The 15,571-nt window shown below is 33.7% G+C and overlaps 3 long non-coding RNA genes across 3 annotated transcripts; 2 read left to right on the top strand and 1 right to left on the bottom strand.

Annotated features, from left to right (window-relative positions):
- Nucleotides 1-14,821, top strand: LOC128223131 (uncharacterized). Its single transcript, XR_008259302.1, has 3 exons — nucleotides 1-89; nucleotides 12,697-12,803; nucleotides 13,703-14,821. It is a non-coding gene; the product is annotated as an uncharacterized LOC128223131 (long non-coding RNA).
- Nucleotides 8,794-9,769, top strand: LOC128223132 (uncharacterized). The gene is made up of 2 exons (XR_008259303.1): nucleotides 8,794-8,893; nucleotides 9,523-9,769. It is a non-coding gene; the product is annotated as an uncharacterized LOC128223132 (long non-coding RNA).
- Nucleotides 8,883-10,777, bottom strand: LOC128223130 (uncharacterized). The gene is made up of 3 exons (XR_008259301.1): nucleotides 10,598-10,777; nucleotides 9,856-10,255; nucleotides 8,883-9,619 (listed from the first exon to the last, which is right to left on the bottom strand). It is a non-coding gene; the product is annotated as an uncharacterized LOC128223130 (long non-coding RNA).
- Nucleotides 14,822-15,571: the final 750 nt, after the last annotated feature.

The raw sequence follows: 15,571 nt of genomic DNA, 5'->3' as shown, positions 1-15,571 counted from the left end.
TGACCTCAGACGAACATTCGTGTAAAAAATGGATTGAAATGGACAATCTTAAAATTTTGGGCTATGGACTTATTGAAGACAACTGTATGGTAAGTCTAAATGCCGTTTGTTTTCATGATGGTTTAAATGATAAGAATTGTTTATTATTTTTGATCACGCACAGGTATGCGCCCCCCCCCCCCCCACATAGTGACATTACCCCGCAAAGCTTTGTCTGCTTTTTCCCCGCAAAATTTCTTCGGGAATGGGCGTAACCTAGGTTCCCTTTGGTGCGAGGACATTTTACCATCAGTTCATTCCTGCAGGGAAGGAATTTAAGCGGGGGTTAGTCCACCTAAATGGCCTTCAGTCTTTTGAAGATTTTTAGACTATGGCAGACTCGAGACAGGGATACATAATGTAGTTAGTGTCGGTTAGAACCAGCCGCCCACCCGGGTAGCCCAGTTGGTTAGAGCGCCATGCTAGTGTTCCGGCAGTCGTGGGTTCGAGCCCCACACCGGGCGCACTTTTCCTCCCAGGTTAACTTTAATAACAAATGTCAAAATAATAAAAAAGTATCCCTGATTGCTAATTATTGTAGCTTTATAAAGCCAGGGTTGTCTGAACCGAAAATCCCACTATTCCCCGGACCTGGGGAGGCCATGGTTACAATTGACTGCAATCATTTTTTTGAAAAAAAAGAGGTAAAAAAGTGTTGAAAAAGTGTTATTGTTTATCCTTCAAACTAAATTCAATTGACGCCAAGTCTATTGCTAACTATTACACCAGTCAATTGTACATAGAAACAGTGATTCGTCACAATCATGAGCTTATTTGTTTGTCATACTGTACCAAATTATTTGGGAATATTGTTAGCACATGTTTTAATAATACCATTTTACCTCAGGACAATTTTTCAATAAGAACTCAGTCAAGTATGAAATATTTCCATTTTGGAAGAATGCTGTAGATCTTTTACATTTGAAGATTTGGAAATTATTATTGGTTATTCTTTAAAAAGTGTCAAAATTTGAGTAGATCTATGGTAATGCAATTAGTAGCTCAAAATTTTAATCCTTCAATTGTTATTTTAGAAACTGTTATACTTAATGATAAAGGAAAATTATTCATTTTATTAAACAGATGTACACAAGAAGGTATGCAATTCTAATTTTGTTAATTTTATCCAAAATTGAAAACTTATGACTAAGTATCTGTAGATGTTGATATATATTATATATACAATTGACTGTTTTTATTGCTTATTAGTGTTGGGAATCGGACTGAAATATTACTATAGATAATCGGTTTATGAAAACAATGATCGATTATTAATCGTTTTAATCATTATTTAACTATCTTAGGTCATCATATATAAGGCATATAGATAAACTACATGAACCAGTTTAAGAAAAAATGTTCCCTTACAATATTATTTGTACATTTATTTGTATAAATTACATTATTTATTCAGAACACAACTATACTTTAGTGTTTACAAGTTACTATTACAGATCATGAGACTGCAGGCTCTAAATTTTGTGTACGGTATTGAATACATGTGTAAAGTAAACACAAAGAAAAATATCAATTTCGTTTTGATAATCAGTCAGTAACAAGTAAAACAAACAGTTGAATATTCTGTGTTTTACAAGAACATTTTCTTTCAGAAAACTGAGAAAACTAAATTATTACATGATATAAGAAGTAAACAATACTGGTAACATTTTAAAACCACAAAAGTGTGATGTTGAGAACCAATCCTTTTGCAGTTAAATTACAAAGAAAATTTGTAATAAGGTACTGTAGTGAGCTACTGACATGATAATATGACTAGATAACACAACATAGTACCACATGAACATTTCAACATTAACATGTATTGACCAGAAACAAAATATATTTTCAAGACAATCTTTTAACTGGTAGTCGGTAGTGGTTACGTCTCTTGTTTCTATAATCGATTGTTCAAATTTCACTATCGATTGTCGCTGATGAAGGCCTTTCCGATCAATTGTCGATTATAACTGATCTTCGGCACAACACTATTGCTTATACTTCAGCGTTTTGAGATTTCATTAAGTTTCAAGTAATATTTTTCATATACTATATCAATATAATTTCCATGTTCTTTTTTTTTAATAATGATATAGATAGACTTTACTAATTAGTGATGTTCTGATGATCAATTATAATGAAAAAATAACTGGTATGTTCCTGAAATCAGTTTTTCTTCTTTCATCTTGTCAATTTTGTTCAGTTGTAATCATTAACAATATGGCTAAAGCAACAACAACATTAATAGTGGGTTTTTTTGGTGAAATTTACTGCCTTACTGCCTTCTTCCCTAGTGAAAACTTGTCCATTTTTCACCATATTTTATGTTTTCCAAATTTGATAAGTGGAGATTTCATAACATTAATGAATAAAAAATCTTGAAAAGACTTACTGTAAATTAACAAAATAATATATGCATAGAAATCTTTAAAACATGTAGTATATAGAATATTTTAGCACAAGCCCACAATCCTGCACTGGTGAAAATTATGTCATCGGGGCTTGTTCTAATTCTGAATTTAATATAGCAGGGCTTGAAAAAATATGCCAAGCAATAGAGTAATAATTCAGGCTTGTTCATCCCGAACTCCAATTTCGATGATATATTTTGCCATTAAAATCTAAATTAGATATTTAAGCCTGATTTTGTATTTTTCCCAATGTCAACTTTTTTTCCCAAATTGTATTGTACAGGTGGTAAAAATAATTCCATAAAATACACTAACTAGATATTTTCAATCCTTTACCTAACATAAGTAGAGTAAAGGATGATGAGTTTTTGTACAAGAATAAAATTACAAGTACGGTACCAGGTATTGTCAAAATATATTTCTTCTATTAATAAACAGCAACGTGAGTGGAACCGATTACCAATAGTCAAACCAGTGTGTGTATACCACGTGATAAATTACGTCATATATGCTACGTCGGAAGGCAACATTTTGCTTAAAATGAACACTTAAATTAAAGATACCTTTTCTTTTACACCACCATTATAAATGAAACAAATGGCAGTCTATGCCGCTTAAAGAGCCCCGCATTTGTTTTATTACCGACATTTGATAAAGTCATTAGTTTCATCAAACGCTTCGCCCGTTTTCAAAATCATGTTTTGACAGTGCTCCGTCTGACGGCCGTATTGTGAAAAGGTTTGTCGAAGTGTTTAAAGCAATTAAACTCGCAATCAAACTCTGGTAAATGGCCGAAAGCAAGGCTCCGTAAGTGGCGTAGACTGCGCTTTGTTTCATTTAAAATGGTGAAGAAATAGTAAAGTTATCTTTGTTTAAAGTCTTTTTAGCTCACCTGTCACTTTGTGACAAGGTGAGCTTTAGTGATCGCCTTTTGTCCGGCATGCATCGTGCGTCGTCCGTCAACAATTTACTTAAAAGACATCTCCTCCTTAACCGCTGGGCCAATATTAATAAAACTTCATAGGGATGTCCCTTGGGTGGTCTTCTATCAAAGTTTTTCAAAGAATTCAATTCCATGCAGAACTCTGGTTGCCATGGCAACCAAAAGGAAAAACTTTAAAAAAAATCTTCTTCTCCCAAACCACAAAGCTTAGGCCGTTGATATTTGGTAGTTAGGATCACCAAATAGTCCTCTACCAAGATTGTTCAAATTATGGCCCTTGGGTCAAAATTGGCCACGCCCCGGGGGGTCATGGGTTTTCTCTATATGTTTATAGTGAAAACTTAAGAAATATTCCCCTCTGAACTTACTTGGTCTAGAGATTAGATATTTGGCATGATTCATCGCCTAGTGGACCTCTACAAAGTTTGTTCAAATTATGGCCCTGGGGTCAAAATTGGCCCCACCCTGGGGGGTCATGGGTATTTTCTATATGTTTATAGTTAAAACTTCAAAAATCTTCTCCTCTGAACTTACTTGAACTAGAGCTTAGATATTTGGCATGATTCATCGTCTAGTGGACCTCTACAAAAACTGTTCAAATTATGGCCTTGGGGTCAAAATTGGCCACGCCCCGGGGGGTCATGGGTTTTCTCTATATGTTTATAGTGAAAACTTCAAAAATCTTCTCTTTTGAACTTACTTGGACTAGAGCTTAGATATTTGGCATGATTCATCGTCTAGTGGACCTCTACAATGACTGTTCAAATTATGGCCTTGGGGTCAAAATTGGCCCCGCCCCCGGGGGGGTCATGGGTTTTCTCTATATGTTTATAGTAAAAAAAATCAAAAATCTCCTCTGAACTTACGTTGCTTAGAGCTTAGATATTTGGCATGATTCATCGTCTAGTTGACCTCTACAAAGTTTGTTCAAATTATGGCCCTGGGGTCAAAATTGGCCCCACCCCGGGGGGTCATGGGTATTTTCTATATGTTTATAGTTAAAACTTCAAAAATCTTCTTCTCTGAACTTACTTGGACTAGACCTTAGATATTTGGCATGATTCATCGTCTAGTGGACCTTTACAAAAATTGTTCAAATTATGGCCTTGGGGTCAAAATTGGCCACACCCCGGGGGGTCATGGGTTTTCTCTATATGTTTATAGTGAAAACTTCAAAAATCTTCTCCTTTGAACTTACTTGGACTAGAGCTTAGATATTTGGCATGATTCATCGTCTAGTGGATCTCTACAAAGACTGTTCAAATTATGGCCTTTGGGTCAAAATTGGCCCCGCCCCGGGGGGTCATGGGTATACTCGATATGTTTATAGTTAAAACTTCAAAAATCTTCTCCTCTTAACTTACTTGGACTAGAGCTTAGATATTTGGCATGGTTCATCGTCTATTGGACCTCTACAAAGATTGTTCAAATTATGGCCCTGAGATCAAAATTGGCCCCGCCCCGGGGGGGGGGGGGTCATGGGTTTTCTCTATATGGTTATAGTAAAAAAAATCAAAAATCTCCTCTGAACTTACGTTGCTTAGAGCTTAGATATTTGGCATGATTCATCGTCTAGTTGACCTCTACAAAGATTGTTCAAATTATGGCCTTGGGGTCAAAATTGGCCCCGCCCCGGGGGGTTAGGGTATTCTCTATATGTTTATAGTTAAAACTTCAAAAATCTTTTCCTCTGAACTTACTTGGACTAGAGCTTAGATATTTGGCATGATTCATCGTCTAGTGGACCTCTACAAAGTTTGTTCAAATTATGGCCCTGGGGTCAAAATTGGCCACACCCTGGGGCTGATGGGTTTTCTCTATATGTGTTATAGTGAAAACTTAAAAAATCTGTGCAATATATGACAGGTGAGCAATTCAGGGCCATTTGGCCCTCTTGTTTTAAATCAAAATATTGCCTTCTGACGTAGCATTTATGACGCAATTTATCACGTGGTTTACACACACTGCAAACAGGAACTGATTCCCAACACTTTAGTTCTTTAAGCATTCTGTGCAACTCTCCAAACTTGCCCCAGGGTCTGAAGTAAAAAAAAATGACCTAATAAATATTCTGCTTTGTGGCATGTTATTAAATGCTTGATCAACACATATCCACTGAATATTATATATATCTTAAAATGTCTGACCTCATCAAATGCAAAAGAATCAGTTACTACAATTCAAAAAAAGATTTTGGTATTAATTTTCTGTCACATAGCTTAGACTTTAAAATTCTGATTAGCTCTTAAAACATGATTTAACATAAGTCATATATGCACTTGCCACTTGACCATTACAAGTTAAAAGGCCATAAATCACTGACTGTGTAAATCACTGATGGTGCAATCAATTGGAAACAAATGGAAATATTACTAGATTTTGATTGGATGCCTCCATTCAGAGTTTATTATATATCAGGATTTTGATCCAATCACATTGTGTGTTATACCTAATCTGATGACAAAACAATTTTTAGGCGGAGCTAAATTAGTCCCACCCAATCAAGAAAGGAACATTACTTTGAATTTGTGTCATTAAGAAACAAAACTCTTCCATATTTCTGTATATTTTCTAAGCATTCTCGTTCATTTAGAATGTCAAGTGTCATCTTTGATCCCATTTCTAAATGTAAATAAAATCCCGTATTGCTGTTAGCATTTCTTATTACATCATCATATTATTTTATGTTTAAATAATTGCTTTGCTTATTTATTAGACTAGTTAATAGTGAAACAGACAGTGTTTCTGTAATGAATATGGAATTCTTTATAATTGGAGATTTTGGAAATGGAAATTTAAGGGGTTTGCTTTAAGAATGAAGGCAATGAAAAATAATAGATTTTACATAAAAAAAGTTGTTAAAATTCAAATCTAAATCATACTCTTTACCTGAAAAAGATTTTTTTTATTTATTTTTTTATTCTTGAAGTACAGATATATATGTCATATTTTCTATTTTAGAATTGTTAAAGAAAGTTGAAGAACTTGAGAAAAAGAAATTTTAGAAAGAAAATTTTCAGTCATATGATTAAGTGAATGTATCAGTTAGTCAGAGACCTAATGTTCTACTTTGCTTTGCAAATGCTTTGTCTTTTTAATTGTAGTGCAGTGAAAGTTGTGTTTCTTTTATGAATATATATGGTACTCTTTATAATAGGAGATTTTACTTAATCATACCCTCATTGAACAATTTCTTATAATATATGGGAATGGTTTCTGGAGGAAAAATAATTAAAGTAATAGATTTTATAGTATCAAAAAGGCTATTGATTGAAAGTATTAAATTAAATCTTTATCAAACTCTTCACTTTGATAATAATTTAAAAATTGAATGATTCTAAAAATATCGAGCTATATGTAATAATTTAAACAAATTTGAAGAGCTTGAGAACCAGAAATTTACAACTTTTAATATTTAGTGTAGCATCTTTTCTGTACTAGGTAGTGTCAAGGTTTTTTCTGCAGTCCTACTGTGGGGACATTTAAAAGTGTCTGACAAGTTTATGATATACACAGAATGGTGTCACTGTTTCCCACAAGGATCATAAAAACAATGAAAAGGCCTTTTTTCAAAGAACGAAGTCATTCAATACATAGGAAAAGCAATAAATAAGGCCATTTCATAGTAACTTAAATTTAGACTTAGAAAAAGAAAACTTACAAGTATGGTGGTGCCTAGAATTATGCTATTTAAATGACTTATTAGTATGTGGAAAATGCAGCTATTATAATTTCAACAACTTTAAGGTTTAAATGACAGTATATTAATTATAAATTATTATTCACAAGTAGTTTTAAGGTCAATATGTTTTAAATTTTATTGGGACTTTCCTTAGTGGCGGTGGGGGACAATATTGTGCGAGTGTTCTTCAGGGTTGGAGCTGTGGAGGATGGTATATTAACGATGACACACTTTAATAATTGTTGACACTCAAATAGGATTATCAAATATATATTTTGATATTTAAAATATCCAATCAAGTTCCATTTCTTGAAACACATATATGATATGTAAACGTGAATTAATCGCCAAATTATAATAAATTAAAGCTGCACTCTCACAGATTTACCAATATTACAACTGTTTTTTTTATTTTTGTCTTGGAAAAAGCAAATTTTTGGTAAATATCTGCAAATCAATGATTGAAGATTGCTGACAAAAGCTAACATCAAAGATTGGCATATTTCGGTCAGAAATTAATAATTAATGGCTTAAGCCTTACTAACGATTTAAGAAAACTGCATAAAACATTAATATATATGTGTGGCATGTTAGTATTAAAAGAATAGCAACTAAAAAAGATCACAAGTCATGCATTCAGTGACATATAAAACAATAAAATTGTATTGTTCAGAATTTAAGATATAAAGAAGAATATAGTAAAATTAATGTACATTTTTATTTATTTTTAATTCAATATACATAAATCACGGACCTATAAACCAGATAATATATCATTGAAGGCTACTGACCCTGATCAAATTTTGATAAGAAATTTTTCAGTAGCAACTCTCTGACTGTTATCTTTGCCTTCATCTAAAAGCACCAAGTATTGTCATGGTAACTGTCTTTACTGTGTATAATTGACCTTAAAACAGGATTTGATTGACAGGTCCTATCAGCCAATCAGACTGCAGGGCTGATAAGCCGTGTTGCTATCCGCCATTTTGTCCGTCAAACTGACCAGAGTCCGTCATATACATGCGCTGGCAATTCCTCGCCTTTTTAAGTATTATGGTAAAAATGTGTTGTCATGGCACTTGTAATTCGGATACAAGGTAGCCAGGCCGACTAAAGATGGCTTCCAATTCGTTCCGTATTCGAAACCAGCGAGTTATTTAGAAAAAATACAAGTGCTGTATCAGACTCTGTGGAAGACCTCATCAACAGCTGAACTTGGAAATTTTGAAAGATCGTTCAAAGGCGAAACATCTATACGTCTGTACAAAAGTATTTTTTTAACAAAACTACTTATTTCAATCAGCTCAAAATTTATTTAATACTGAAATTGTCCGTGCATGACCTAAATAAGTGTTACTATTTTTAAACAATAAACATCGTACATTTATGCTTTGGCTTGTGTTGTCAAATCGGCATTAATGGCCATTTAATATCAGGTTCAACATGGACACGATTGATTTCATTTAAGATAGAGGTATTTTTGTTGATACCGTTATGTAGTTTTTATAAACTGCTTTGCTTTCAAAGTAAATCAGGAAATATTGTACAACTAAATTTTTGTCCGAACCATCGCATGCTTCCGAATCTCATCTACTCGTATGGATCCTATGTAAACAATGGCTTTTGTAGCTGTCATTCTGACACATTTCATAGATTTCTTATTTTCATATCAGCACTTTGTCGACGGGAAATCCAATCAAGAAAACCCTCAAGCAGCTACTGTATTTGACCAGCTCACACCAGCTAGGCCTCCTCCAAAACTCAGATAAATATTTGAGCCACCAAAAAAAACACGAGAACAGATCGGTCTGAATCGTTAAGGTATTATTTTCTGTATAAAACAATTTATTTCACTGTACATTTAAATCAATTATTATGTTCATTAGAACTTGATTCTGCCAAACATGTGCTGTAAAGACTTAGACTTATTATGAATAAAGAACAAGTCAAACATGTACATATTTTCATTGTTATTCTTATATTTTGGGCCATTTACGTAAATCTACAATATTTAATGATAGTTCATCCAATGTTCAGAGTCCGGATCACACGCACACTCGATTAATAGTATTCTTAAAGTTGCACTCTCACAGAATTCTAGTTTGACACTTTTTGTCTCAGAATCGGCTTATTTTGGCATTCTTTAAATTAAGACCTAATATATAAATCACAAAGCAAACTTCTCCGAGCCAAAATATGATAAATGCAATCAAATCCTGTTTAAGTTGTCAAAGTGATCAATCTGTGAAAGTGCAGCTTTAACAGTGAAAAATAACTTCTGCTAATGCTATATATTTTAAAATATATTTGCCATTGCAATAAAGAAATATTCACCTACAATATCATACATAAACACCAAAGAAATATCAAAGTTTAAGTAATGTTTGCAAAACAACAATGTATTTAATAAATCTGATATTAAATATGCAACAACTGGTGTTATAATCCAGAACTGAAGCTAACATCATAGAAGTACATCCTTCCAAGAATCCATCAAAACAACATGCTGAACAACTTCAAGAACTCTCTTCAAAAGACCACACTTTCCTGAAATAAATAAAAGATGCCAATATTAAAATAAATCAGTTACATGTATTGTTAAATATTTTAATACTAGCTGTAAATGCTACTGCCTTTGATGTTTGCTTCCTACATGTATATCATAATGAAATATTGACAAGATAATAGCTAATGTTTTGTGGTTGTTGTTTTTCTCTGGACAAATTACTTTTGTACAGCAAAGTAAAACTAAATGTTATAAAAAGCTTTAAAATAGGTCCTACCAATTATTTGTAAAACTTGTCATCACTGGTTTTCTCTTGCGGTTGACATTGCCTGGACTGGCAAATATCATGTGTGTGTGTGTGTGTATGTGGGGCGGCAGTTTCCGGTCTTATGCTAGGTCCCCTGTTGCGGTAGGCTTGTTGAAGACAATAATAATCATCAATCAGAATACTTTAATGGTGTCAATGGTAAATAGCAGGAGACCCTCCACCAGCCTTAACCGGTAAATGGGGGGGGGAGGGTAGTGTGTGTGGGTTAGAACCAGCTGCCCGGTCAGCTTAGTTGGTTAGAGCGCCGGGCTAGTGTTCTGGTGGTTGTGAGTTCGAGCCCCACACCGGGGGCAATTTTCCTCCCAGGTCTACTTTAACAGCCAGAGTGTGTGAACATGTTCCACAATTTCTGTAAGAACAAAAATCAAAGCATGTGAATGTTTGAGCAATGCAAAAGTTACAGATTGGTATCACCCACGATTGTCACTTGTGAACTATTACATTATTATTCATAAGGGGGAGTGTTCAATCGCTTAGAACTGAAACTTTTTATGCATAACTCCAATAAACCATTTCTGCTCATACTATAGAATACAAGATTATACTGTATAGCTGGCATGTAACTGTTATTTAATGTCACTTCCGGGTTCCCCATTCGGGCCATTTATGATTTACTCATATTGTGCGATGATTTAATCTTTAATTCAACAATACTGTAAGAAGGACCGGTGTTATTAAAAGTTAAACTTACCCTTGTTTGCATTTACAGTATGCGTCACGCACACGCTTTTCCTTTGTATCGATGTCAATGTTGACAACATGGCGGCTATCCGATTTTCTCTGACTTGGATAGATTTCACCCCGTCAATGTTAGATATCGTCATTTTCTAAAGATATATCGAGCCTTCCGATGTAGCAGCCAGTTACAAATTCCTTTGACTTTTATTTTTTTCGCATTGGAATGTCACATTTATGATAATTTGTCAGGAATATCGGAAAGCGAAACGACGCGAGACGCCATTACTTCCTCGTTTGTTTGACGGACATAGACAGAGTTCGCTCCCTTGATATCAGGGGGCGTGGCTTAGAAGCCGCTGTCGTAAGGTCAATTAAGATCTTAGTTGGTCATTTTCCTACTGATATTTATTAAATATAGTCAATTTGCCTGCTAATAGTTTAAATGATCTTATTGACAAAATAAATTGGAATGGTTGAAAAAAGCATATCATTAAAATTTGCTGTTGGAATATATTCTGTGGAATAAATAATATAATTATATAGAGATATATATAGTTAACTTAAATAAGTTTTGTTTTTAACTAAATTACATAAAAAAATGAATTGAACTGTTGTTTTTTCACACAAAAAATATTTGTTCATTCCTGGATCTTTTGATGAAAAAAAATATGCCATTAGCCTATTCAGATCACTAAAACTCAAAACATGTTCAAGAAGTGAAAGCCCAAAATTGGCAAATACTGAGACAAATGAACTTGGTTTTGTTATATATCAGTGTGTGTATATCACATGATATGTGCAGTCACAAATGCTGCAACAGTAGGCAATATTCCTTTGAATGACTTAAAAGTTAAAACAGAAGACAACTTTTATTTTTCTTCACCATTTTGAATTAACTAAAGGACAGACTATACAGCTGCAAAGAGCCCTGTATTTGTTTTCTTACCGGTGTTGATAAGATGATTACTTTTCTCAAACACTTTAAAGCTGCACTCTCACGGATTTACCATTTTGACAAATCTTTTATTTTTTGTCTTTGAATGAGCCAATTTTTGCCAAAATATCTGCTATAAGTGATATAAGACTGCTGACATAAGATCTGACTAAACTAATTTTAATGGCATAAAGCATTACTAACAGTTTAAGAAAAATGCACAAGTATCCATGTTTTAAATTAAAATCGGTGATCTGATTTTTTGTCAGCACTTATATCACTGGTTTCCATTCATTTTCGCATAAAGTGGCTCATTCCAAGATAAAAAAAAACTTTTTCAAAACGATCAATCTGTGAGAGTGCAGCTTTAATATACCTGTAAAGACTTGTCATAGTGTGCCAAGAAACTAAACTCTCAATCAAACTTTGGTAAAAGATCAAATGCGGGGCTCTGTGTGTGCGGCATAGACTGTGCTAATTTTTATTTAATATGATGAAGAGCTAGTTAAGTTATCTTCATATGAAGCAAAAAAAATGTTTCAATACCCTGTATGAATTTTTTTCACCGGATATTGATTCATAAAAAAACTTGCTGTAGGGTGCGGAGCTACTTTTCGCTATATGTCTAAATGGAAAAATCTTCTCATCAGATCCTGCTGGCCTGTTTTCAAAATAATGTCACAGAAATGTTCCTAAGGTTACCATCTGTCAAATTCCTTTACCATATGTTGATCCATAAAAAATATGGTTTCAGAAGGGGGGGGGGATTAGTGGGTGTGGTAGTGGATCTTCACCAAAAGTGTTCAAATGTCCCTAAAGTGAAATATAGCCCTGAGTTATTTACACCCCATAAAGTAGTAGTCTTACACATTTATTTGTTCATGTTCTGTCAACAACTATGCCGTGTTATTTCAATTTTTATATAAATTATATTGTATTATGAAATATCATTGATAATATATTTATGTAGGATTTGAAAAAACAACAACTGCATACTGTTATAAATAAAATATGTATATTTTACCAATATATTATCGATGTTGGCCTGTCCAATTTGTATTTTTCCGAGAGTCAATTTTGTTCCCCAATGTGCAAGGCACAAGCGGTGAAAATAATTCCAATAAAAGTCACTAATTATTATTATTGTTATTATTATTAATAAACTATTACTGTTTCAGGAGATAAACAGAAACACAGAGGTGCTATACATTCTGATGGAAAAGACAACAAAAGCATCTCCCATCATTTTGGCGTGGCTCAGATCAAGAGGAGAAATTTAAAAAAGGTAATAACTGAGCAACTAAGAACATGCAAGTTGCACTGGTTAGAGTGTAAGACCCATCTCGCTTCATGAGAATTGATAATCATCAATGTATTAAATCAAGAAATTGAATGTAAGTGTCTTGTCTTTTGCAGTGTTTTTGAAATAGAATTTATTAAAAAAAAAAACTAAATTATTTTTTAATATGATTGTGAATGTGTGATGTTTTCTTCTGATCATTCTCTCTCAAAACCAGATATAGCAAACATATTTCAAGTTGTAGATTTTTTTGTTTTACTTGTAAATATAGTTCTGAGGTTGTATTTTAGGCAAAGCCTTTTTATTCTGCTCAATACAAACTTATTTTGTAAGAATTATGGCCCTTTGTAATTTTTAAACAAATACATTTTTTTTTATGTTTTTGTAAGCCCATTATAAAGGGACAGTTAATATTTTCACCAGCTGCATTATAAAGTCAGACCAAAGGGGTCCAGTAAGTGTTCAAACAATAACTAATTTAGAATCCTTTCTCAAATCTGGTGAGCAATATATATAGGGCCATCTCTGTGTTTGTCTGACAAAAAAACAATAATCAATATTTGAGTTAAATTGACAAATATTGTTGTAAAATGTTTCGTGAAGACATACAATTGGATTACTTTTGGGTTAATAGGATTAAGGTTTCTGCACATAAAAATATTTAGAATAATATTTGGGTCAGTCGGTTCATGTTCAATATTACTGATAGTATAAGTGGAAGCAGTGACTTAAAATAAATTACCAAACAGTTTATGCTCAATTGCTTTGAGTTAACATACAAGATATGACACTTGGAATACTAGATCTTGGTGGCATAAATAAAAGACCTTGTTTTGTCACATTAACTTGTAATCAAGCACTAACTTCCTCTAAATTCTCTTCAGGTGATGGTTGGGCACACACAAGAAGACATAGATCACAGGCGTATAGCATATGAGTAGACAGGAGTTTCACACTCTGCCAGACTTACTTCCTCAGACGAGCAGATTTAGGCTTCTCAAGATCACGCACTGCACACTAAGACATAGTCTTTGACTACAACAAGGCCTTAGGGGATGAAAGTACAGAGAGGTCCAATTGAAATCAATTCTGTGCTGCATCATTTCTTTATTCTAGAGGTTGATGGACATGATTTATGGCATCAAGTGTGCAGTTTGTCAACTAACTATCAACACAGCAGTCTTGTTCACCAGCTGCTCAACTTGAGCTTTTAGCTTTATTGCTTGAAGCCACTGTATAAGAGGAGGGAAGGTGCAGACTCATCAAAAAGTCTCAAGGTTGAAACTAGGAAGAGAAGTTTGTCAAGAGTGTGAATATTTGCTTTGAAAACAATTGTTACAATGATTTGGTTTCCTTTGAAACTTGATACATACTATGTGTATGTTGAATGAATTGAGATGCTTAAATAAAGAACCACTATTCAAATATCAGGAAACTGCATTTTTCATACTAAATTGGTAAATGATGTCACCATTTCCTGTATGTATTTAAATAAGATATGTTTCCACAATTAATATTTTTAGGGACTATTTCTCAACGTAATGAAATAGATTAAATTTGTACAGCGTTATATGAGCTTAATATGTGTTTTCTGTTTCCTTAAAATTGATGAAAAATTGTCAGAAGGTAATGAGACCAGTATCCATTACTGCAATCATACAATAAAAAATACAGGGACAAGCCCACTGCTCATATAATATGATTAAACCTTGTTTAGGGGCATGAGGCAAACAGAGTTACTTTCAAATGTTAAAGATGCACTCTCACACTTTGGATGTTTTGACAACTGTTTTCATTTTTAGCTCTACTGGCCAAAGGCCAGAAGAGCTTATGCGATGGTAATGTGTACGTAGTATGTGCGTCTGTAAACAATCCTCGTTTACATGATACAGCCTACAGTTCCTTTCGAAAACCAGCCAGATCCGCCCATGTATGCCTAGTTTATGGGCCTTGATAGTATACAAAAATCAGTGTGTCAGTAGGCAATTGCTCGTTAACATGATACAGCCTTATTGATTGTATCTCAATGAAACTTGTACAGTATCTACATATCCATATGAGCTCGGTTCCTTTCGAAAACCAGCCAGATCCGCCCATGCATGCCAAGATTATGGGCCTTGATAATAAAAAAAAATAGTGTGTCAGTAAACAATTGCTCGGTAACACGATACAGTCTTCAGTTTTGATTGTATCTTGATGAAACTTGTCCAGTATATCCATTAGAGCTCAGTTCCTTTCAAAAACCTGATCTGCCCATGTTTCCTGGAAATGCATGGAAACCAGTAATATAAGACTACTGACAAAAATTCAATTGCAGACTTTTTTATTTAAGTTAAAACATTGATGTTTTATGCACTTTTCTTAAATAACATTAATCTTCGAAGGAAATATGAAATCTGGGATTTGATGTTTTGTCAGCAATCTTTTACCATTGGTTTGCTGATATTTACGCAAAAATTTGCTCATTCCAAGACAAAACAAAAGTTGTTAAAACGGTATATCTGTGAGAATGCAGCTCTAAATGTTTTGGCAAACATGTTTTTGATTTGGCAGCACAATCAATCTTGAACATTGCTTGATTTTACTGCTGGATTAGAAATTACAGGGGTAATGGGGGATTTTTTTTAGTGTTTTATTGCTTTTTGTGATTCATACAGTCATACTTCATTCCCCAGGGCACAACTTACAAATAGACAGAACAGGAAAATGGTCATTTTAAAAGGTCAAGGACAATGCAAGTTAAACAATCATAT

The sequence above is a fragment of the Mya arenaria genome, chromosome 17 (assembly GCF_026914265.1).
Source record: "Mya arenaria isolate MELC-2E11 chromosome 17, ASM2691426v1".
NCBI lineage: Eukaryota > Metazoa > Mollusca > Bivalvia > Myida > Myidae > Mya > Mya arenaria.
The sequence above is the reverse complement of the archived record's forward strand: the minus strand, read 5'-3'. Positions and strand labels throughout refer to the sequence as shown.